The following is a 23,500-nucleotide window of genomic DNA, read 5'->3' as shown; positions in this document are numbered from 1 at the left end:
CCAAGGACAATTCCAAAAAGTTTTGCATGGAGGTAGCTCAGGTGCTCAAGGGATTAGGTGTGCTTTGATTCACGTGTGAGCTGCAATGGGACAATGTCTGTGACAAGTGGCCTTTTCCAGGCTGGGTGTGCTGAGCAGTGAGCGTGAAACCTGGAGCCCAGGAAGAGTGAGCAGCTTGGAAGTGCTTGTTGTGCAGCAGGGAAACACTTTCTGATACAGAACATCAAAACAGTCACAGCCTGAGCCCCTTCCCTTCCAGCACCACACATGGAATAAAAAAGGAGCTTGGCGGGTCTGTCATTTTTCAGTTCTGTATGGCCTTCAAGCACATTTCTTTCACTCAGGGTTCTTCATAGAGGTGCACAGAGGAAAAAAAGAGAGAACAATTTCTATTTATGCTCCTTGTTTTTCCCATGTGGAATGTGTTTGGAGAATTGTTTACCTGGGGTGATTGCTTGGTTGGATTCTGGTGAGGATTGTTTGAGCCTGATGGCCAATCCAACCCACCTGGGGCTGGACTCTGGAGAGAGGGTCACGAGTTGTGTTAGAGTCAGAGAAAGTAGCATGTAGTTTTAGTATTCTCCTTTTATATAGTATATTAATGTATTTTATCATAGTTATAATAAAGAAATCATTCAGCCTTCTGAATTGAGTCAGATATTGTAATTTCTTCCCATTGTGTTCGCCTGCATTTACAATACTTGCACACAGCAGGTGTGCTTTGACTTTAGCATCACACCCATACATCAGAAAGGGAGGATTTCCTTAGATGTGCAAATATTGATTGAAAGAATGAAATTAATGTCTTAGACTTTAATGAGCTGAAGGTTTCAGTGCAGTTTTCAGTCATTCTGCAAAATCCATTTTATCCTCAATAAGCAACTCTCAGTCCCTCAAAATTAAGTCAATCTACCCAGATTTAGGTCTCTTGCATATCCCTCAAAATCCAAGCATGGTGTACATGCTGTCTGCCCTAAAACTCTTAGTGACATTGAGAACCACAGATATTCATTACCCTGGGCTTTTTCACATATGTCTTCCCAACATCTTTCTTTGCCCAGCCAAACACTAATATTTTTTATCCACAGTGACAAAATTTCCACCAGCAAGATCCCACCACTTGCCCTTTGCCTCAGTCCTATCACATTTTCTCTGTAGGCTCCAGCATTCTCACAGCTGGGAGGGGAGCTCAAGCCAATTAAACTATCCAAATATCTCAACTAATTTTTCAAAATTTTCTTTAATCGTCACAGTACATATAGCACATAAACTAAGGCCAGCACATAGAAAGCAACAGAAATTAAGTCATCAAAGCTAAATTCTTTCAGTCCAGAGAAATTACAAAGAGGTGGGCCAAAATATTTAATGAGAGCAAATAATATATAAATTCACACACCATGGTCTTCTGACATTTTCACTGGTGATGTGGTTGCAAAGGCACAAGAGAACCTGGCAGATTTAAAAAATATAGTAGAATAGGGCTTCTTATGTTTGATTTTCAATGAAAAGGAACAATTATATAATTCACAGTGTACAGGCAGTCAGCTTAGGATAGACACAGCGGCTGAGTGAAGAGGCAGAACAGAAGAGGGTTTAAAAACAGCTCTCTCTAAAGATGCATTTTGATGTAGTGAAATGACACACATTCAGAATTCATAACCATAGAAGCACAGAATACTTTGTGTTAGAAGGGACCTTTAAAGCTCAACCAGTCTACACCCCTGCAATGAGCAGGGACATCTTCAATTAGGTCAGGCTGCTCAGAGCCCCTTCCAGCCAGGCCTGGAGTGTTTGTAGGGATGGGGCATCCCCCACCTCTCTGTGCTACCTGTGTCAGTGCTTCACTACCCTTCTTGTACAAAATTTCCCATATCCTGTCACTACAGACCTGTGGGAATCCAGGGCTGCCCTCTGGCTGCCCTGGCAGGTCTGGGACCCTGGCAGGGGGTCAGGAACCCCCCTGGACAGAGCCCCCAGAGACACTGGCTGTGATCTCTGTCCATGGAAAAGAGTTTTCAATCTTGCAGGATAAATTACCAGCTCTGAGTGTTTGATATCAGTAATAATTAAGTGTGGCACTGGTGCAAAAGTAAAATTTTAGGATTCTAGATAAGGGGTCCAAAGGGGACAAGATGGAGGAAATTGGGTGTGTCTTGTCCTTTTTCTCCTTCTTCATGCCCTCCATTTTCACTGTGGTGTTGGCATTTTTCTGTTGGTTCAAGCTGGGGACACACTGTCCAACGTAGGTGACAGATATTGGCACGTTATTGTAAATGCAGCCCAGGGAGTTTCTGGTATTTAATGTTTGTAACATCCCACTGAGGGCAGAGCCCCACACGCTGCCCTGCAGGACAGAGCTGGGCAGGGCAGCAGAACATGTTAGAGATAAACAGAATAAACAACCTTGGAACCAGCACAGACCAATTATGGCTTCTGCTTTGGCAGCGGGGCTGAGAGACCAAGACTTTCTACAATCTCAGAATCATCGATACCTCAGATTTCGACACAGACCCTAATTAAAAATCCGTCCCCGTTGTTCTTATCAGCCCTCCGTAAGTACTGAAAGCTGCAATGAGGTCTCCTAAGAGTCTTCTCCAGGCTGAACAGCCCCAGCTCTCTCAGCCTTTTCTCACAGAAGAGGTACTCCAGCCTCTGATCATTTTTGTGGCTCTCCTCTGCACCTACTCCAGCAGGTCCATGTCTTTCCCGTGATGAGGAGCTTGTCCAGGTCCCCGTGGATGGCATCCTGTCCCTCAGGCACTCCACCTGCTCCACTCAGCTTGGTGCTGAGGTCTCCCAGGGCTCCAGACCTGCACTGGATCCCACTGGCTGTGTCCTTGGTGAAGATATCAAACACACTGGTGCCAGTACAGACCCCTGACAGACACTTCTTGTCATCCATCTCCTTCTGGAAGCATTCATCCAACCAATTCCTCATACCCACAACAGTCCATCCATCAAATCCATATCTCTCCAGAGGAGAGACAGAAGTCCAGAGAACAAATACTTCAGAATATTATGACACTACAGATTGTTTTATTGTTCAGAGCCGGCTACTCTAAGTTAGACAAAATTTTATTTATGTTCCCGATTTTCAAAAGTGATGGGAATTTTACTTCTATCCCCAAAAGAGTTTCTCTAAATAAGGACAAGAGCACAGCACTCACCTGAAGATGCAAATTTCTCTAAGGCTGAACACCAGGAGAATGGCACAGGAAAATATTAGGGAAGAGAATTATGGGACAAATGTAAATGAAAGACCAACAACTAAGGCTCTCACTGCAAACCCAGGAAAATAGGTATTCACATTATGTTGACTTGTTCCCTTCAGTGCTACTGCAAAAGTTAAACAAAAGTTCTTACCAATTTTGTTTAAATCCTGTGTAGGCATGAAAGGATTCATCCTGGCATTATGATAAATGATGAAATATAAAATTAACATAAACTTATTTATATGAGGAACACTGCTGACGGTGTACATGCTTCTTCATTTTATTTTTTCACATTCCCTCTTTCCAGGACACTCAGCCAGTTCTCCCATCAATTACACCCATACAAAAGAAGAATAACTTCAATAAAGCTTGTATAAATTCATCATCCTAGCAAAGAGGCAATACGTATTAATAATCTGATTTTGACAAAACCGCTAGCTCAGAATAATAAAATTTAACCCCAAACTTATCTACATTGCCTAAGGAGAAGACTACTAGTCTGAAAACAGACAGTGTATATGATTCTTTCTGTGCAAAATCACTTGTGTCAACAGGAGGAATCTGGCTGTATTTTTTCAGTTGAAGACAACAAAAGGGATTTTTTTCTGCTATATCTGGGCTGTCCCCTGTTTGAAACCAAGGTCCAACATGAACTTTGCTTCTCCATCCCCTTTCTCAGACCCTGGCACTGTTCTGCAGCTTAAAACTAAAGGCTGGAACTCTCGTGCATGGTGCAGTGAACTCCACCTACAGCATTCAGGTAACCCCACTGCTGTCTGGTTTAAGGAAAAAAAAAGGTCTATCACTACTTAAACCAATGGTCACATAATAGAGCAACTTGTGCACCACACACAGAAGTCTCAAGACAATTCTGAAAAGGATTGCCTTGATGCTTTCTTTTCAGAGGTAAGCATGCACTCAAGGAAAGATGAGCAAATCCCAGAGTATGGCTGTCAGACAATTTAAACACTGGTAAAAAGACTCTTTGTAGCTCCCCAAAATATTTGTTTTCCATTTGCTTTCCTTTTAGTAATTAAAATTTTATAAGAATAAGTTGGCAATTTTTTTTTAAAAATAGGTCTTTTACATCTTGAACAATACTGCAGCTATCTTGTTATACAGCAATGTAAAAAAACCCCAAACAAACAAGTTAAATATTGGATTAGCAAGTGACAGCTCTTCAAAAATATTCTCATTGAAGTTGCTCAGAGCACCAGAATCAGGTTTCATGGTTTGAAAATTGAGTTACAGGGAAAGCTTCCTCCCTCTTAACCATATCCTTGAGGATCTGTGAATGCTGTTGTGGGTGGCAGTGTGTTGGCAAAGCAAATGTCAGCAAACTGCCTCCCCTCGCAAAAGTGATTGATTTATCCGTTTAACAGAGCTGTAAATCGAGAAAAATGCTCCTCAAGCCTGAACGGTGAGCCACAAGGAAATAATAGGCAACAAGCTGTGATGCAGAATTGAAAATGTAAGTACTTGTGATATAGAGTGTACGTCACATTTCCTAGCAGGAGCCCACAGAAAATCTGACCACTCTGATTTCCAGCCACAGTGACTCTGCCCTTGAATTCTGGTGGCAGAGCCTCGCAGCATTAATGCTGGATGCCCTTGCTTTCATCTATAGGGAACTCCCACGTGGGTTTTATTGCATTTTGGTCAATTTAAAAGAGAAAGAAGCCAGTACAAAGGAGCTAAAAACAGCACTACAATACACTGAACCTAGCAAGAAATCTCCAGCCATAAAGCAAAACCAATATTCTTTGCAATCACTTAGTGCTTCTGTATTTGCAGAATCAAGAGAGTTTCTAATGTCTGCAATTGTTTGTACAAGACATAAAATATGTATAATTCCCAAAAGATTCCTTAAGTACTGTTCTCACTCCATCTAAATACATCAATGTATTTCCCTTTGCAAAATATTGTTTCTGGCATATCTATCTAGAATTTCTCTTTCCTTCTTCCCATTTTTGCAAATTTCACAGGATGTTTGCTATTTAACAAATAAAAAATAAAATCTATGCTGTGAGATGGAGTGAGCAGGCTGTGCTGGGAAAGGAGAGATGTTATCCAGCAGCCTGCAGCAGGAGCTGCCAGCTGCTCTCAGTCCTGAGCCTGGAAACATCTGTAAGGGAGGAAAGGTCTCATTTGCTTGTAATGCAAAAAATAGTTTCTAAGAAAACCCTCAAAACCTCAGCCATGGCTTAAGTATCTGAGATTCTGTTTTTAAGAGGTGTTAAAATTGGATAATTCAAGCATTTGGAAGATACAGCATTTTGAAGATACATGCTGAGGTGGGAAGAGTTCAGTTTTAGACAAGTATTCTGTTCCAATTACCTGAAAACATGGGTTTGATGCATTTTTTTTTCCCTTCAGATTTGCTTCAACACTGTGACAAATATGTTTTTTTTTTATTGGGAGTGTTATATGTGATGACTGTAATTCGCACCAATATAATATTGTTGTATTTGATTTAGGAAAGTTTAATATGATATGTGTAATATTTTATATTGTTGCAAGCACTGAGAGCTGCCCCCACATATTCGAAAACCGGTTTATGACAAAACCTCATTTGCAACCTAATACATGTGGCTGGCCTGGAGATGGGTCATTCCTTGAGGTGATACAGGAATTAATAATCTCAGCAAGGAGATTGGGATCACTGGACCAATTAATTTGGACCAATTTTTATCTATAACAGAAGTAACAGTAGGTTTTCATTCAGTAGGTGGGGGTGGATTTCAACACAAAGACTGCTAAAAATATATATATATTTTTTGTGGTTGTAATTAATTCTGTTGTGTAAAAAGCTAATTGGTCCAAGTCTGATACAACTGGAACATCAGACCTCTATTCCATCTTTCACTAAATACTGGCACATGCAGCCAGCAAAAGACCAAATACCCTAGGAGGTTCAGCAATATCTCTGGAGATCCTCAAATCCTTCCCAGGGAGCTGTGCCTTTGCAAACAAGTCAGGCCCATCTTCAGCCACCTTGTGTGCAGCCCAGGGGAAATAAAAAGACACCAATCACATGGGACCGGCCTCATAACATGGGTATTTTGTTCTCCTGGCTGCTTTTGTTTTAAAAGCAGTGGTTGTCTTCCCTGTCCCCATTGGAAGCACAAAGAGCTCTGCCCCATCTCCTGCTGCAAGGCAAGAGAAGGAGACAAAACACCCCAGGGAAATGCAGGGAGGGAAGAGGGGCTTCCCCCTGCCAGCACATCCATCCAACAGCCTGGTGGAATCCTGCAGTGCCTTTTCCATCTTGGCCTTCATTAGCTTTGGCATCTCCCCTGAGCCTCTTGGAGGGCTTGAATATGCCCAGCTGCGGCCACTGCAACCTTTTCAGTGTGGTTCCAAGCCCCTCGTCCCTCCTACCACAGTCTGGAGATATTTTTAGACGATATTTAATTAGAAGTCTGAGCTCTGTGCTCACCAGAAATACAAATAATACTGATCTGCTTCACAGGAATTTCTTTTCACTACTGAACAAACAAAATGCAAGAGATTTCCCCAAGTCCCTGTTACACCCATGGAAGTCAGCAGCCTTCTGTATTTAAAAGCAATCCAATGTATTTCAGAAGTGCTAAAGTGCTTCTTTCTTTCTCTTCTGATGGTCTAGGAACTTACCTGTGTGCAATGTCTGTCTATTGAATTAAGTCTTTAACATGCATTAAATATTACTGGAGGAGCAAACACTACACCCTGGCACTTGCTGACTTTGCCTCAGTGTTTTTCTTGCCTTGCTTTCTTCATTAGAATTCAATCAGCAGGCTGTACCCCCAGCCTTTCTTTGGTAGAAGATAATCAGCTAAAAATTAGTTTTTACACAGGGGAGATAAACAGGATCAACTTCAGTGAGAAGACTACATCCCATGAAATTAAACTTATTTACTTGATTCAGTCTTTTAAAGTATTGTAGCAGCAGATTTTTAAGTGTTGGTACAGCAAATGATCTGCCAAGCAGGGAGCTGCTGACTCACAGGGCCACTTGGAATCAGGATCTAATGGAACTTGTATTAAATTCCATTTTCTCTCAGACTTTTGTCTCAGGAGCACATTTAAAAGTAATTAGTAAATGAACTTGACAGGAAAGAGAAACCCAGGTAATTCTAGAATCGTATTTACCATTAAATTCAACACTTTTTCAGAAAAGTAGTTTTCCTGAATTGACTTACACCCTGGTGAGCTCATCACAAACTTAAAATCTCATTTCAGCTTGAAAAATCAAACTTGCTGAGACAAGGCAATAAATAATGTCGTTCAGTATGGGCAATAAATAACCAATTTAGCTGCTTTCCAAATCCATTTACAACTAATCATGTAGGCATTAAGCAGTTTTATAACTGATACCTAATGGCCACATAATAATATATTTATTAGAGCTAATAATTCCTGTTATGCTGGTCAATGGACGAGCATGGTTCATCACCATCCCTAATGGGTGTTTATGAAGTAAAGAGGGAGGCTGTCAGGGAGTGACTGGTACCCCCCACAAACAGGGCTTCTTTAATGTACTCTGTTTTTCTTGGAGAATAAGGTGCCAGGGGCCTGTCATGTCATTTTATGACAGATTCATTGTCCCAAGTTTTGTCTGGAGAGTGCAGTGACTGCAGCAGGCTGGAACACAGAGGAAACTGGAAACCTTTAAAGCAGAGCACAAAAACAACACATTTATCCATCCGTGCTATCCATCTTGAAAAGTCTTTGTGCCACTAGAAATGAGCAAAATTAGCCTTCAGCTGTCAACTAAAGCAGCTCAGTTTGCAGTTAGAGTTGGGTAGGAAATTGTTTGTATCCCAGCACCGACACCAAGCAGGAGAAGGGAGATTCTGAAACTCTCTTTGTGCTCCTCAGGCTGTGGTTCCCCCTGGACTCTGGCATAAGTTTAATTAGCCCCAGGTCATTCTTTTCTTCTCAGCATCCTTACCTGGCCCTGGGAAGCAGCTGTGGAACACAGCATTCCAGCTACAACCCCATGTCACCCCTAAAAGTCTATTTTTCCTACACTGCCATATGTTTCTCATGTCAGGGCTAGAATTAGGGCAGGTGTGAGCCATAGTATGAATTATCCTGTTCAGTCTTTGAGAAATAGCCACGGGCAAGGATATATCTTGAGCTGTTTCCTCTTTCTAAGGTCCCTTTCTTATTGCTTGAGCTGGGAATTTCACATACAAGTCCTTTCTGTTTAATTTCTAGAGAATGTTCCTTGGCATTGATTGTGTCAAGATCTCATTTTCCCCCTGCTGCTCACTGAAACTTCTTTTAAAATGCTCAAAAATTCTCCCCACATAAGCTTCTCTTCATTTATTGCAAAGTAGAACGAAGAGCATTTTAAAAACAAAATTCACAGGCTTGTGGGCATTTGGCTAATACATTGAGTGTAAAGAGTACAGATGGGAAGATGGATTTTGCCTGCTGTCCTCTGCTGTTTCAGCTGTGTGAACCCCAGGCAGAGCCTGTGACAACCCTCCATGCCACCAGAGCAGTACATCCGTGATACCCTGGTCCCTGAGAACAGCAAAAGTGACTCAGCATCCTCTGATGCCTTGTCTGGTGACTGTGAAGGGAATTATCACAGCTTTTACTGACAAGGCACAGAGAAGAGACGAGGAAGAAGCAATACTGCATCAGTGCCAACAGCAATAGAGAAAGCTTGCTTAATGTGCCAGTAGCCTGAGGTAGGGAATATCACTGAAAACTCACCTTAATAATGTTGCATTTGGAGGCAAAGCCCTGTCAGTCAGCAGTCTCATTTATGGTTTCACTGCTCTAATCTAACACTGAAGAAAAGCTTTATTAAAAGTATTAAACTGACAGTATCATTCCCTTCCTTGTCACCACCTTAGCCTGAATCCGTGTTTATTACAAACACACTGACACCATCTCATGTGGCAAGCACATTTCTCTCTCTCTCAGGATTTTCATAGATGTGCACAGAGAGAGAGAAAGAGAAAACAATTTCTATTTCTGCTCCTTGTTTTTCCTATGTGGAATGTGTTTGGAGAATTGTTTACCTGGAGTGAGTGCTTGGTTGGATTCTGGTGAGGATTGTTTGAGACTGATGGCCAATCCAACTCACCTGAGGCTGGACTCTCAGAGAGGGTCATGAGTTGTGTCAGAGTCAGAGAAAGCAATATGTAGTTTTAGTATCCTCCTTTTATATAGCATAATAATGTATTTTAGCATAGTTATAATAAAGAAATCATTCAGCCTTCTGAATTGAGTCAGATATTGTAATTTCTTCCCATTGTGTTCACCTGCATTTACAATAATCTCACTTGGGACAGCGTTTTCCAAGGAAGAGAACTGCACCAGTGCTGCCCACACCTCTTCTCCTGCTTCCCCTCACTACCTCTGAGCAACCCCTCACAAGAACAACAGCATCAAGCCAAAATGTAGAATTCAAGGCCTGTTCACCCCTTGCTGAAATAACCCCAGTGAGGGGTCATAGCCCAAGGGTTGCTACTGCTGGCCTGGGGATTGTACAAGTCACGAACGGGACAGGGCTGCTGTGGAACGCCTCTCAAGCTGTTTTATTTCCCAGCATCACTCTCATTACATGGTTATGACAATGGGAAGATGCCAGCAGCTCACACCCCAGGCAATAGATCAAGAACTTACTGTTACAGCTCACTTTACAAGCTTTTTGACCAGTCACGCAAAGCAAAAGCATACTGACAGTAGTTCTATCCAATCACTATAAGCACACGTACCTTTGGTTAAAACAATTCTTGCTTATTTCAAATACAATACTTGCTTGTAATCCTCAAGATACAATCCACAGAACTCCATTATTAAGCTTAGACCTTCCTACTATCTCACCAGATATACTTTTCTGCAAGGGAGTTATTCTTATACTTTTCTTTAGGAAGTTATTCTACCCAAGCATTAATACACAGACCAGTGTTCTATTGTCCTTTCTTTCTACTTCTTGTATAATTTTTCTGCTGACAAATCTTACAGCTACTGCTTAGCTCTAATCACCATCCTGCTGTCTCTGAGGCCTGCCTTTCCCAACGTGCCCAAAACCCTCTGCTTTTAAGGAATCCCACAGGTTGGCTCACGCTTGCACCCTCCCTGCTCCCAGCCACGCTCCAACAGGGAATTCTCTCGCTCAGCCTGACCAGGTTGGCACTGGCTGGCAGCACCCAGCAACTGCCCAGATGGATTTTGGTATGGAGCTGACCTATTTCCTCCAGTCCACATTGGTCATAAATTCAGAAATTCAGTGGAGAAAGATGTCCTGTGGATGTGACAGCCTGGTCAGAGAGTGAGAAAACCAGGTAAGTTTTCTCACGGCAGACTTGTGAGACTTTAGGGAGTTGTGGAAAAACAATGATAGCTTGTAAGCAATCTGCAGGTGGTATTTTCCTACTCTGTGTTTTCCTGTTTTTCACAAAGATTGTTTATAAGAAAGGTATTTTGTTAATTAGTCAGTTAGGTGAAATATGTTGATTAACTGACCAATCTGGTCTGCCTGTATCAGAACAGTGCATAAAAAGAGATTTTTTGCGGTAAAGCTGCTGCTGTGCTAACCAGCCTTCAGGTGAGTAGTTTCTTTCTCAACAGTGACAGATGCCCTCGATGTTCCTTCCTGTCTTCGGAAGGCAAGTAGGGGGAAAGGTTCCCTGTTCTTTCTTTTTTCCCAGCTAAAAGACAAATAGGATTTTGGCTTGACAGTCTTTGCCAGTCAGTGTCATTATGGAGCAGGAAAACAGCTTTCCTAGGGCAGATCATGGTTTTGAGCAGAGCATGGCATATCTGAGCTGATTTTTGGTGGGATATCTGCCCAAGGGAAGAAGCTGTCTAAGCTAAAGTAGAATGAGGTTTACACATTCAATTTATTTCAAACTACTTTTTAATTAACAATGATTCAAAATTAACAGTGATTGAAATATCAGAAGGCTTTAAATAAAAAATACAATTATATTACCACTAATAAATATAGCTGACAGATGAACAAGGAAGAATATGAGCTGCATGGCAGACAAGGACCTCTCCAAGTCCAAAATTTCTGTGATATGATAGTAAGATGGTGGTTTGTGACTAACGTGTATTTTCAATAAAAGATTCCCCTTTTGTTTTAAAAAACAATGCTTCTTTAAAAGGTGATTCCAGAGTCTCTCACCAAAAATATGTTTCTTATGAGCTGAATTAATTTTTCCTGACCTTAACAAATAGTCATTAGTCACCCAAAACATGTCCCCCAGAGAATCAAACTGCCAGCAAAACTTCACATAACTCTAGAATTTATGCGTTTGAAGGATGCATTAAGTATTTCAAACAATTTCTGGGATGTTTTAGACCATAAAGTCTCCTTTCAGCTGTCATAGATCATTGGCTCTGCTTTACAAGAAACATTGTTTAACAGGTTTATAACTTGCCTATAAAAATGTGCTCCAGGCTAAAGCTCAGTATAAAATGTCTCAGCTAAAGGGTAATTTTTTTCATTACAACTTTTTCCTCCTTTGTTTAGCTTTTAAGATTAGAGCTGCCTCCAAAAACTCCCCTTTCACTGTAGGATTATCACCAATACTGGGGGTTGATTTGTGCTCTAAACTGCAGGGAAGGGAAAGGTAATCCAGATTTAGAAAAAACACCACAAAACCATCAGCAAATGAACACCCCAAAAATGCTGGAACTGTAAGTTTTACATGGTCAAGGTTTTAGATTTTTAAGGTAATGTGCTGGAACACATTCTTAAAAGAGCTGTGACTTAGTGTGCACTTCAGACCATACAAAAGGATGTAAGATAATTAATGTATTACCATTTCAGACTGGGGCATCTGTAACAGAGTGCTCCATCAACGCACCTGTTGAAAGTTTGAGGTTCCATAAAATCTGGAAAAGAACCAGCTAAAGCTGTTTGGTCTATTCATTTCATTCAATGCAAAAGCTCATCCCAGTGAGCATCACTTGGGCAAACTCAGAACTAATTTAACATTCTCAGAAGCAGAAAACATTCAGCCTAATGATAATCAGTGAAGTCAGGTCCAGGGCAAGTAATGTTCAGCAACTTGAGCTCATTTTTATGTTCAATTATTTGGCTCATAAAAGCCAAATAGGTGTTAATGCCTAGGGAAGAATAGGAATCATTAATATAAAGTTATATGAAACTACTATAAAGAGACAGCATTGGGATTTGTTGTGTTTTTTCCCCTAACAACTGCAGAAGGGATATTGTTGGAAAAAGTAGTTGGAAAAAGATTTTCCCCAGTCTTCAACAGAGTGAGTGAAATTGCTGCATTTTTGCAAAGTTTCTGGACAAGCTGCAGCAGTACTGTTGGTCAGAGGGGCAGCAGGGTGAGAACACTCAGTGGAGAACTTTGGCATCAGAGATCCTGGGCAGTCCCAACTCTGCTCTGGTTGTGACACCTACTTCCATACCCATTTACAGGAGAACCCTTGGGGCCCTCTGTCCTTTCACTGCCTCATTGTTCTGGGCATACAGGGCAGAGTTACACTTCCTAGAAACAGCAGAGATACTGCTTCAGCATTTAAGACACCCAGAGAAAAATGTCCTATTTCCAATGCTTACATAATTACTTCAAATCCTGATCAGCTTCCTGCCCTAAAAGCCTCACAAGGGTGTTTTATGCTTCTTTCAGAATCATGTGGTCACAGGTGCTACATGTACAAGCTGCTTTTTATACCCCCTACAGCAGTATTTCCCTGGTGTTCACTTTTGGCCCTGAGAGACTTGGCAGCCCATCCACACCTTCTCCAGGAGCTGGGGGTGTTCAGCCTGGACAAGAAAATGCTCCAGGGAAACCTTGAAATGTCTTCTGGTACTTAAAGGGGCTAGAAGGGAGCTGAGAGGAACTTTTGAAAAGGGCAGGTGGTGTTAGAACTAGGAGGGATGGCTTCAAACTGAAAGAGGGCAGGGTTGGATTGGGTATCAGGAAGAAATTCTTCCCCTTGTGGGTGGTGAGACACTGGCACAGGTTGTCCAGAGAAGTTGTGGATGCCCCATCCCTGGAAGTATTCAGGGCCAGGTTGCATGGGACTAGTGAAAGGTGGCAGTGTGTTGGAACTAGAGAACCTTTAAAGTCCCTTCCAACCCAAACTGATAGTAAAAGGGTTTAAAATCATGGAGATTTAGGGTTAAAATGAAAATTAAGCTTAGTAGGCCCTGAAAAGAAAATAAATATCCTGAGTACAGGAAGACTTTGTACCTTAATAGAACTGCACCTGTGTAGCTAGTACATGATAAATGATATAATTGTTAGATGTGATGATTGTTTAGTAATTAAATATAATTACTGTTTAATTGTAAGAATAATCATGAGAAACTGTGGTCAGGGGCCTAAGAAAGATCACGAGAAACTCATGTCAATGTATACAATAGAGCAATGTAAGTTTAATAATAATTAATATGTAAGTTATATAAGGATAGAACATAAAATACATTGAGCTCGAAAGCCATGTCGGAGTCAGATTTGGGTCTGTACCCCTGATTCCAGAGCTCTCAATAAAAGCACCTGCAGATAATCATATCCCGTGATTCTGTGTGCTCCTGAATGCTAACAAAACCATTTTATGAAACAATTCTGTGCCCCTTTAGGTATTAACTAAAAGTGCAGAACACCAATATGTTGCCATGCATCAGTGACAGGGTGCTTGTGCCTCGCCAGATGAGCAATATTATGGAGACCATTGTTTACATCTTATTTTGCCCAGTACACTCCAAAAATCCCACAATCAAATCAGAATATACCACAAAATCCTGTGGGTGGTGTGCAAAGGCAAAAACTTCTTAAAAACTTTCTGTAGAACCAAGCTATATTAACCTGCAAAACAGCAGTGGTGATGCTCCTTTACTTTTTCTATGATCACCAAGCTTTAAGTTGATAATTATTAAAATGAACATATCAACTAAAACAATGCATTTGTTATCCATGAGTTGCTAGCCATATACAACTTTGTCTTTAGGTTTTGAAGAATTACAGAAACAATATTAAAAGTTAAAGGCTACAGAAGCAGGGAAGAAGTTGGGATTTTCAGTGGCAACCCAACTTCATTCCTAAGAGTGGAATTTACTGGTGATTAAGCCTTTTTCTGCTAAGTGATGAGGACATAAATCTAATCACTGAGATGAAGTTACAGGTAAGCCAAAACAGCTCAGCCCCACTATGGGTGAGAAGCACACATTTGATGTTCTGTCAGAGGGAGTTCTGCAGAGTCACTGCCCCCTCAATGACAAGGCTGAGGGGATGGAGATGCCCAGACTGAAAATACACCCTTTTGTGCCTAATTCAGTTTATAAATCTCATCTTTATAAGGGGATACAAGCACAGGCTCTATTTGTACTAAAGAAATGACTCATAGGAGAGACTTAAGGACCTGGGAGAGATTGTAATACTGCATCTAATTTTGGAAACACCTCATGATTTGTCTCCTCTTTCACTGCCAATGGAAATAATGAAGGGAAATAGCAGGTGCACCAGCAAGTCCTGGCAGTTGTGACCTTTGGGAGAGGGACCTGGGATTTACAGAGGACAAGATTCATTGCAATCACAACACACCACACTCAGCTGCTGATTTTCAGGCTCACTAAAATTTACTGGAATACCCCAGCCCATACACCAAAAGTCCAGCACCCACAGGAAGGGAACAAATAGCCCAGTCTGCAATTTTCACCAGTAATTACAAAGAACTATCATGTTAACCAATATGATGTAAACTTATAACATTTTTCCTCATAGGACTCATCAGCATTACACATTGCAAATTTAATACTAAGGCTTTTTCCTTGGACACAGACATTGTAGAATAGAAATATGAACATGATGCAGAAGTGGACCATCTGATACTAAAGTCCAGTGCAATTACAGACTTCTGGGAAGCAGAATTAATTTAGGCACTAATGGAAGAACTTGCTTTTTTGCTGCTTTCCTTTTGAAGGCATTTACCTAACTCACACATCCACATCTCTTGTAATTGTCCTTTCCTCATAAAAGTGAAAAATAAACCCTGGAGGCATCCCATTTGCGAGTTGAGACAACAGCTTTCACCATACATCCAAAGTATATTTGTGTACCTGCATATGTACACAAAAAAGCAAGCCTTCATTCAGGAATTAGTTATTACCTGCACATAGACATACAGGATGCTGATTGATTTCTGCAAGCAATAGGAACAATAAATTAGGTCTGGACTGGATATGCAATGCAGCACATTGAACCAGACTTCTCTGAAGCACTTTGAGAACTTTATCTGTCCCCATTTAATTTTAAAAATGCTCTTCTAGCCCTCCTAGCTTCATCTCTGGTCTTTCTGGGACCTGGCGACAGAGACATGCTACAATTGCTGGGATTTTTTTTTTTTTTTTTTTTTTTGTCCCACAAAAGAATGTGTTTTTCTTGGCATGTGTGGACATGATGGAAAGAAGATAGGAGACATTTCTCATTTGTAATCTTTCTGCCTGCCCTCAAATCCCATTTCTGGTTCCTAAATGCAAAACAACTGGACAGCTACACCTGGGCCAATACATTGTGTTGCTGTTCCTCTGTGTTTACCCCGTATTTGATGCAGCAAATCCTGAGCACTGGTTCCTGACACCCACAGAGGTTAACTGAGAAGTCTTCCTTGCTTGTCTGTACACAATGTTTTTCCAGCACTTGCTACCCCAGAGAATCCTTCACTGACTTTACTCTGTAATCCAATAGGAAGTTTTTCACACATTTCCTGAGTAGACAGAAAACCCATTTCAGTTAAAAAAAAAAAAAAGATTATTTAAGTTTCAGTAGTGCAGTGCCACAGCAAAATGTTTTTCTGCCTTCATAATATATCACTGAAATATTTTATTTACAGCAGAATTTGTTCCGGAGATTAGTGACTAAAATATGCTGTAGGCTAAGGTCATAAATTTTCAGATCTCATTCAATGAGTTTTAAGATGTTAAGTACATTAAATTTTTAATTGAAAAGTAACTCAACTGCAATGTCATAACTTGAAAAGTCCAGAAACCTTACAAAGTCCAGCTTGCATACACTTACACTAAAAACATTATATATATATATATATATATATATATACATATATATATATATATGCTATTTTTATACTAAAAACAGAGCACTACATATTTCTATATATGTCTGAATTTGCCTCCAGTTACTCTCAGACTTCTCTTTTCTTCCAGTTAAGTAAATTTACTCTCACATTCAAACCTGAGAGAAGTCCCAGAACAGCATGTAGCCCCTGAACTCCCAGGGCCAGAGACCTCCCACTGCCTTTAATACTTTTTGCATCAGATCCTGAAAGAGCCTGTGTTGATAAATAACTTCATTTGTCACTAGAGTGGCCCATAAGCCTCTAGAACCCAAGTTTTATTAAACAAACATAAAACTCCCCACAATTTAATTTTCACATTCATAAGGAATATATTTTTTCATATATTAAGGCCCTTTAAAGATAATTTGTATGTATTTTTTTAAATCCAATTTATATCTCATTGAATACTGAGTAAATATACATGTAACAATAAAATATGCTGGCTTTTAATCAACAAAATATTTAATAAGCATGGTCCTAACTTTGTCCAATAAGCCTGAAGCTGTTTTAATGAATCAAATCTAGAGTTAATCTGAGCCAAACTTTATTCAAGGATTTACAATAATAATCTTTGTGCATATAAGAAGCAGAAAAAGTTTTTGTTACCTGAAAAAATATTCTCTGTAAAAATATTTTTGCTCTGTAGAAATATTCAGTGGCCCCTCAGCTCTAGAACAGTAAGGAAGCATTCCTATAACAATGTTTCCAGAATGGAATGAATAATTCTCAGCATTTAATAATTCCCACCATTTAATAAAGAATGGATAATTCTTAATTCTGATTTGAATGCATGACAGAAAAATCTCATGGGAGTCCCAGTTTGATCCTGTTCAATAATAAGCAGAATCTGCTCTCCTTAGAGATTTGTTCCTTGATGTGTCTCTCTGACTACAGGTGGCCAGGAGTAGTCTCTGCACTGACCATGCTGGGCTGTTTGCACTCAGACACAAATATAACATTGCTGAGTCCACGCCAGCACACAGCTCATTTATATTTTACTGAAATCAGCCCCACCAAAACAAAAGAAAGCTGTTCTCCCAACCTACTGCACCTCCCTTTGCCTTGTTCCATGAGATCAATTGGCAAGTAGGGCTTGCTACAAATAGAGACCACAGCACAACCTTATTTTCTTCCCTTCATAGTAATTAAAAAAAAAAAAAAGCTACAGCCCACAAAGGCCTTATTAATTTCCTTTATTGATTGAAATGTAAGACACAAGGCGCCCCACAGCTCCTGAGCCACACAACAAAATAAGTGAGAGGACCAGCAGTGAAAAACACCAAATAATGAAACAAAAGAAATTATGAAAAGTAAAGTAAGAGATCAATATGCTGTTTTTCTGAAAGACTGTGCTCAGCTTTAAAAACAGAATGGTTTGTGTTGAATATTTGATTAGCTATAGATCACTAAAGAAGGATTCCAGACCATCTGGAGTCTATTCTGAAAGCTGATCTGGAAACCTCTAGCTCAAAAATAGTCCCTGTGTGAACAAACATACATACCACGACCTCATCAGCAAGTTTCTGGAATATATTTTAGACAAAAATATGTCATCTTTATCTCCTGGGAAACCTGAGATGAAAAATAAAAGAACCCAAATACCAAAATATTAGGAAAAATTAGAGAAGCAAGGCATTATTTCTTAAAGGAGCAACAAGAGGGAGGGTAATACCAAAAAGCCTGATAAGCAGCTTTAGCTTCTAAACATTAAAAGATGCAATTATTTGACAATGTCAGATAATTACCCAGATGATAAATATACAACTGCTGAGCTTTAACAAGGAGCTTGAAATGAAACTTGCAATATAGCAGAGGAACAGAAGCCTCCATTGCACTGGGAGGATATGGAAATTGGAGCATCACACAAACACTAAACAAAAGTTGTCTTAAAATAGAACTTGGAAAGATGCCACAGTTAATAGCTACAAATACAGAACATGCTGGTGTATTAAACACGGTTTTTAAATACAGCTTTAATCAGAATGGAAAAGAAAGGCAAAGAAAGTCAAAGATTTTGGTCACCAGCAGCAGGGCAAAGAAAACTGAAATAATTCTAGACAGTGACTAGTGAAATACTTTTATTTTTACATTTAGATCAGGTTGGGTCAGACTAAAAAGCTTCCTCCCTGTTTCTATACCAATAATAGAACAATTAGCAGGTGTGTCTTGGAAGGAAAACCCAGTCTGTGTATAACACTTGAATTACAGTCAAGTGGTGCAGCATCTCCAAGGGCAAACAGCAAATAATATTCTGGAGGTGGTAGAAGAAAGAGATCCTTACAAAGCAGTTGATAATCAGCCTGCATAAGAGAACTTTGCCCCTAAGAATCAGGGAAAACCTTTCCAGAGTGTATTCCCTGGATTTTAATAAAGTTGGTATCCTGGGAATCTAAAAAATAGGACTGGAATCAGAATTTGGTTCGTTTTTACACCTGGAAGGGTTTCCAGAAAGAAATCCAATGAAAAATAAAAGCTGTAAAATATGAACTGCCTGAGTATTTAAAAAAACCAAGATGCAGCCTGGAAGTCATAAATGTGTCTCCAAGCTGGCCATGACTGAGCAATGCAATCAGGCAGGGTCTTACCAAAGGGAGTTCCAGGCAAACTTTCCACCCTCTCCTTCCCATCATCACAGCTTGTGCTCACAGCAGAGGATCCAGATGTGGGGACGTATTTTCCCATTCTGACAGGGACTCTGCAGGTGGTGACAAAGAGTATGTCAAGCATGAAACACATTTCCCTATAACCCAGGTATGTTGTGAAGTACAAATGTGGTATTTGGAGTTTTCAAGAACTGGGAGAACTGCTTCTAGTGAAATCTCAAACAAAAATGCCAGGAAAACAAAAGGAAACCTATCGAAAAAAAGGGAATCTTAGGTCATTGCCTTCTGACTCACTTTTGAATCTTGAGAGAAAATGGTTTCATGAGTTTAGAATTTATGCATCTATCTATACATATTATTACAATTTTAGCAAGCTAAATTGATATAATCATATGGCTTAAAGTAACACTAGTAAAATCTGCTAAACAGTAAAATAGAAAACCCCATAACATTTATCTCAGAGTGACCCCAGATATTTTCTCCAGCCATATCTTTATTTTTCTATAAATTTTTTTTATAGATTTCCTGTGATTACAATGGATCTGCTTTTGAAAAACCTCAGCCTCTAAAAATACATATTCTACTTCAAAAGAAAGAAAAGTGGAGACTAAGGCTCGTCACCCAAGTAATGGAAATGTGAAATGTACATGTAAATGTGTTTAAGATAAACAATACTCTTTCACTTGTTTACCCTCATGTCTCTAGTTTGTCTTCTCATACAAGTCACAAACAAGCAAAGACACTGTGACAAAACCAGCAACTGGGAACAATTTCTAAATACTCCATGCTCAGGAACAGTCAATCATTTGACAGAGACCAGGCACAGGACATTTACTTTTATTCCTACCAGATGAAACTGAGCTTCTACCTAAAACTCTGTGCTTATGAAGCTGGAGTGAAAAGATCCCTGCTTTAAAATGATGAATGAAATTTACTGCTGCCAGTTGTGAATTTAAATACTTAAAATCGTCCACTAAGGTATATTTGAGCACACAAAAATGTCCTTCATTAGGTTCTATTAAATCTTATCTATTTGCACATGCATCTCTATCTTCTGCAGCCCTAACATGCACTAGAAGGGGCAGCAACACTCCCTTTCTCTGTAATAAAAATAATGGACAGGCAGACAGAAAATGCAGATATTCTCCTCCTGTAGCTTCCAGTGATGCAAACCACAAGAACAAAGCTCTGGGAACATCTTCACAGCTCAGAGTGCCTTGGTACTTGTGTGACAAACTCTGAGGTACGTCAGGAATGGTAAATTGCAAGGGGTTCCAGCTTCCTCTGCAGGACAGGCTGGATGGAACTCCTTATACACTGTCAGGGTTTGACCCTGGTGCGATGCCAGTGCCCCCACAAAAATGCACCTTCCCCAAATCAGTGCTGTGAGATGTGATCAGAACAGAGCAGAGCAGGCCCAAGCTTAGAAATAAAGGAAAAAGAACTGTATTAAGCTACGACTTTGAAAAAAGCACATGCTAAATTCAGAATGAAAGCCTTCCAAAACATTCCTCCTCCCCCCATCTAAACTCCAACAAGCCACAGTGAGACACAACTTGGACCCTCAATCAAGTCACCACCCTTCAGATAATCAATACTGAGTCCATCAGGGGAGAGGGGAGTCTCTCTTGCACCACAGACCCCCAGGAAACACAGCTGCCACCTCTTGTGTTTCCATGTCACACATGGCACTGCCCAGAGAGAATCTGCCAGTGTGACCCTCTCCTCTCCATGTCACAGTGCTCTCACCACTGTGTATGGACCCAGACTGCTCACAGGGCTCCTTTAAGGATGCTTTGCCAAGGACCAAAAGGACAACAGTTCAGTTTCTCATTTTGGGACCACAGTCCCCCCCATTTTCTTCCTCCCCTGGGGCTGAGGGTGCAACAGAGATCATCTTCCTTCTGGAGACACAGGGCACCACCACACCCTCCTCAACTCTTCTCTGTTCACTCCATTCCTGTGCTGGCAGTCACTGGAGCAGGTCTCTTGGCTCACCAGCATCCCCCTAAAATGCAGTCTTTGTTGCAGGAGAAATTGGTTCAGTCTGTGGCTAACAAGAAAAGTCCAGCCAAAAGCCACTCCATCATCATCCCCCACCTAGGATTCTTGTCCTAAATCTCAGGTCCCAGAGTGTCTCTCTTCTCTTTCAAACTGAGGAGGAGTAATATTTCACAAAGCTCTCATTCCCCAGGAAAGGGTTAAAAGTCCCGGACTCCCTGGACAGCTGAAATCTCAGCCCAGACTCCATCTCCCATGCTGGGCACCTTCCCACCCTTCTCCTTCTCCTCTGCTGGCAAATTTCCAGGTGCCTTCAGGCTCTCTGTCCCTTCCCCCTTCACCCCTGGCCCACCTCCCCAGGCCCATGGCTTCTCCTCCCCAGCCAGCCCATGGCTGGGCAGGGCAGAGTCTGCACCCTCCAAAGAACCAAAGAGAGACAGTTCTGCTGGGAGTTCTGGCTTTTAACCCCTGTCTTCTCAGAGGGGTGTCCAGCCATCCAAACCTGACACTGATTGGTTTGACCCCTGAGAAAAATCATTTATGTGTCAAACCACGACATACACAATGGGAGAACCTCAAATAAACCATATTGTTAGAATCTGAGCATTAAAAAAGAACAGAGAGCTTTTTCAAGAACATGGGCTTTGGGAGGAGAAGCTGCTCCTTTGGGAGTGAGAAGCTGCTCACTTCAGCTGCAAACATCCTGCAAACTAAGGTGTTTATAAAAAATGAAATGACAGTTGTTCTGTGCAATTAGGTCCACACATATCCTCAGCAGATGGTCAAGGCATCTGTACTGATTTAAACCTGCTTCTGGATTCTAACAGGTTTCCTTGATGGATGTGCATCCTTCCCTCTCCTTTGACACACTCATTTTATTCCTCCCAGCAAAGGTTTCACTCAGCACTTACAGATATGCTGCAACTTGACAGCTATACAATTTACCCTCCCTAACAGAAGACAAAAGGTACTTATGTCCCATTATCCTCACAAAAGCCTGGCCTGGCCTAAGATTGTAGGAGAATTGAAATTTCGATTTTGCTGCAAAAAAGCAAACTCAAAATTGACTATTTTCCCTTCGTTTTAAAAGGCTCTTGGTGATTGATTTAGGGACCAGTTCTCTTCTGTAAGGCAGCTGATGCAAAGCAGCATTAATGACTGGTACAGTGCCTTTCCTTACAGCCATGTCACCAGTGGTTCTGTGTGACAAACAGCCTGAGTGGGACCTTTACAACTCAGGAGTTGAGAAAACAGTAGAGAAAACCAGACCAAGTACTTCACAGAACGTGGTGATGTGGCTCCAAGTGCCAGTGGAGCAGTTCTCATTTCCATCAGCAGAAAATGCAATCCTGTGCTTTTAGCTAGAGGATAGCTCCAGGACTGTGTGTTCAATGGGCTAAATAATTCCAGCATTACTTCTGGTTCATCCTGTACTGAAAAGGACATTTTGGCAGGAGACATCTTCCCAAATTCACTATTCACCTGGATCCCTGAGGCAAAGGTGCATTTGCATTTACTGTATAACAGGAGGTAATGAATAATCTCCCTCTTCACTCATTAGGCTCACTGTATTTTGAAATAAATTAAAATGGAACTGCGAGAATCTACCAGTCTTATAAACAGGTTTTTTCCTGTTTCAATGATAGGCAGATGAAAAGTGCATTTATCCTGGGAAAACATTTACTGCTCTCATTTAATCTTAGCACTCTCTCAATACACCTTTTTTCCCTTAAGATACGAACCAAACCCTACTAGACTTAATAGAAGAGGTTTTCATTGACCTCAGCAAGCTTTGAATCACACCTGTAAATTAGAGTCTGACCCCTTTCACAGAATTTATGATTTTTACAGACTATCCCTGCAAAATTAGGACATTGTGGAGTCCTTGCTTTACAATTCTTAAAATAACTGCCAACAGATAGTGCAAACTATGCTGTTCATTTCAGGATATCCTTGAACCCTGGTTATTTGTCTAATTTTACTCCAGCTGACCCCTTGACCTTGATCAAGCTTCCTTCATCACAGTAGTTTTAGGCCACCTGTCTTGCTGTCAGGTTAGCAAGCTCAGGCATGAGAGAAAAGAAAGAACTGCTTGGCCATCTAATCTCATATTAATAATATAAAATAGAGTTTTGGCAAGTTTTTCTTATACTATATGAAAGCAAGCATAAGATTAATGGTTAGCAGCAGTCATCCTTGACTATTGTAATATGGAGCTTATAGTTAATTTTTAAATAATATACACATTCATATGCAGAGAAAAAAAAATAGATTGAAGCAGAACTGATGTCCCCCAAGACAGGGGATACCCCTGTGCTCCCAGGTGATAGAGACAGCCCTTTAGGGGAAATAAGCTAACAAAACCAAATCAAACCCCCTGTGAATCACCTAGCTCAGCCTTTTCCACTTACAGCTTCCTCTGGCAATAAGCAAATTCCTCTTCCACCAGCTACAGTGTTCAGTGCCAGGAGAAAAGGTGTGTGACTGAGGAAACATCACATCCTGTTTACAGCCAGTCAGTGCCAAATGTATGACTTCAGACAAGAAGAGAGAATGTTAAACCACATTCCAGTAACTCACAGGCAAGGGTGCATCCTTACTGAATTAAAGGATTACAGCCCA

General features: G+C 40.7%; 2 long non-coding RNA genes across 2 annotated transcripts in view; one reads left to right on the top strand and one right to left on the bottom strand.

The window, feature by feature from the left end:
* Positions 1-19,404, bottom strand: part of LOC116183764 (uncharacterized) — a 28,512-nt gene extending 9,108 nt beyond the window's left edge. The window contains exon 1 of the long non-coding RNA XR_014955487.1: positions 18,860-19,404. This is a non-coding gene — a long non-coding RNA (uncharacterized LOC116183764). The remainder of the gene's footprint in view (positions 1-18,859) is intronic.
* LOC116183763 (uncharacterized) overlaps positions 1-19,564 on the top strand; it is a 33,442-nt gene extending 13,878 nt beyond the window's left edge. The window contains exon 2 of the long non-coding RNA XR_004148457.3: positions 19,398-19,564. This is a non-coding gene — a long non-coding RNA (uncharacterized LOC116183763). The remainder of the gene's footprint in view (positions 1-19,397) is intronic.
* The last annotated feature ends 3,936 nt before the right edge of the window (positions 19,565-23,500 follow it).

Source organism: Lonchura striata, chromosome 5 (genome assembly GCF_050655825.1).
Source record: "Lonchura striata isolate lonStrDom1 chromosome 5, ASM5065582v1, whole genome shotgun sequence".
In the NCBI taxonomy this organism is placed as follows: Eukaryota; Metazoa; Chordata; class Aves; order Passeriformes; family Estrildidae; genus Lonchura; species Lonchura striata.
This window is presented reverse-complemented; position numbering and strand designations above follow the sequence as displayed.